The sequence below is a fragment of the Babylonia areolata genome, chromosome 35 (assembly GCF_041734735.1).
Source record: "Babylonia areolata isolate BAREFJ2019XMU chromosome 35, ASM4173473v1, whole genome shotgun sequence".
NCBI lineage: Eukaryota > Metazoa > Mollusca > Gastropoda > Neogastropoda > Buccinidae > Babylonia > Babylonia areolata.
In genome coordinates, this window is record NC_134910.1 from 780,001 (window position 1) to 782,500 (window position 2,500).

Consider the following 2,500-nt stretch of genomic DNA (forward strand, 5'->3'; position numbering starts at 1 on the left):
GGGCTGCAACTCCCACGTTCACTTGAATGTACACGAGTGGGGTTTTACGTGTATGAATGTTTTTACCCCGCCATGTGGCAGCCATACTCCGTTATCGGAGGGGATGGGGGGACTGGATATGTCTTGGAAAAATGAGAGAGCCATTTCTAGGGCTGAAAATGTCTTAGAAAAATGAGAGAACCATTTCTAGGACTGTGAATGCCTAAGGAAAATGAGAGAACCATTTATAGAGCTGGATGTGTCTTGGAAAAAAATTAATGTCTTACCTTCCATGGTCTGGGAATTCTTTGGGTTTTAATAAAACTCCTGACCAGTTCCATTCAACAAAGACCATAATGCCGCTTAAAGAACAACAACAAAACAACAAACAATTGAAGAAAAAACCAAAAAGTAATGAAAATTGAGCGTTGATTCAGGGATATCAGCCAATCACTTTTTCGTTGGTGGCGTAGCAGACAAATTAAAAAAAGGACTTTATTTTGGTATATAGACAATTTTCAGTCTGATGTGGAAAACGTGTAGGGGAAAGTAAGGAGATTTATTCGATGACACCCATGGAACTCGTGTCACAGTTTGTGTTGCGAGATTGTCGGGCCTGTGACTTTCTCCGTCCTGTTTCGTTCTGTCTTCTATCAGCACTGTTTTCATTCACTGCCCAACGCCTTGCTGCCCAGGTGATCTCAGCAGTGGTAAGCTGGCTTCACAGCACCAAATTTCCTTAGTCTTTTGGAACAGTGATGTAGAAGAGCATTTCTTTTACAGCCCCGATGGAGTGATGGCCTAGAGGTAACGCGTCCGCCTAGGAAGCGAGAGAGAATCTGAGCGCGCTGGTTCGAATCACGGCTCAGCCGCCGATATTTTCTCCCCCTCCACTAGACCTTGAGTGGTGGTCTGGACGCTAGTCATTCGGATGAGACGATAAACCGAGGTCCCGTGTGCAGCATGCACTTAGCGCACGTAAAAGAACCCACGGGAACAAAAGGGTTGTTCCTGGCAAAATTCTGTAGAAAAATCCTCTGCGATAGGAAAAACAAATAAAACTGCACGCAGGAAAAAATACAAAAAAAATGGGTGGCGCTGTAGTGTAGCGACGCGCTCTCCCTGGGGAGAGCAGCCCGAATTTCATACAGAGAAATCTGTTGTGATAAAAGAAATACAAATACAAATACAAAACCGGGAGTATGGCTGCCTACATGGCGGGGTAAAAACGGTCACACACGTAAAAGCCCATTCGTGTTCATAGAGTGATCTTGGGAGTCGCTGCCCACGAAGGAAGAAGATTTCTTTTATCTTATTGCAACAGCATTGACTTGAAGTTATGTACCATGTGAATGGAGAGAGTTCCCACTCTTTACTATTTGTTAAGCATTGTCTCCTGGCCTCATTGTTTGTTAATTTCCAGTTGAAAAACCACCGAGGCAACCATGTGTTTGTTCTGTATTGTCCGTGTGTTCTGTGTGGCTTGTTCAGGATTAAAGAGGCTATGCCAGTCTTAAATAAAAGCTAATTCTTGTTTGTACATTTCTTCTGTCATTGCTGCTGTGTGCACGTCAGATGATCGGTATAAGGACAGGCCCGGCGCTGCCTTTTTGGTTTATTTTATTTTATTTTATTTTTATTTTTTAGGAAGTTTCTATGTTTGTTCCAATGTACCTTTTATTTACCTGTGTGCTAGCAGAATCGGTAGCGTAAGCAGCATTGACTTGAAGTTGTGTACCTTGTAAATGGAGAGAGTTACCACTCTTTACTATTTGTTAATCCTTTGATCTCCTGGCCTCAATGTTTGTTAATATCGCAACAAAGCAAACTCAGTGGTGCCCAGAACTCCAGTGGACTCCCTGTTGATGTGTCGTGGAGTTTGTTTCCGGACACTGTGACGTTGATATGAACATGTCAAACAGTGACCACCTCTTATCACTGGTCACGTGCAGAATGTTTCCGGACACTGTGACGTTGATATGAACATGTCAAACAGTGACCACCTCTTATCACTGGTCACGTGCAGAATGTTTCCTGCCACGGTGACGTTGATATGAACATGTCAAACAGTGACCACCTGTTATCACTGGTCACGTGCAGAATGTTTCCTGACACCGTGACGTTGATATGAACATGTCAAACAGTGACCACCTGTTATCACTGGTCACGTGCAGTTTGTTTCCGGACACTGTGACGTTGATATGAACATGTCAAACAGTGACCACCTCTTATCACTGCGTTGATATGAACATGTCAAACAGTGACCACCTCTTATCACTGCGTTGATATGAACATGTCAAACAGTGACCACCTCTCATCACTGATCACGTGCAGAATGTTTCCGGACACTGTGACGTTGATATGAACCAAACAGTGACCACCTGTTATCACTAATCATGCGGTTCAAAACCACTGAATGGCACTGGATTCTTCGTGACTGAGGAGTGTTTGAGGGCTGGGTTGATGTGCGTATTGTACAATGAATGTGCGTGTGCGCGTGTGTGTATGCGTGTGTGCGTGC

At 44.0% G+C, this 2,500-nt stretch overlaps 1 protein-coding gene across 11 annotated transcripts in view; it reads left to right on the top strand.

Annotated features, from left to right (window-relative positions):
* The window catches only part of LOC143278152 (uncharacterized), a 189,149-nt gene that overhangs the window by 21,095 nt on the left and 165,554 nt on the right, over positions 1–2,500 (top strand). The gene's annotated exons all lie outside the window — the stretch shown is intronic.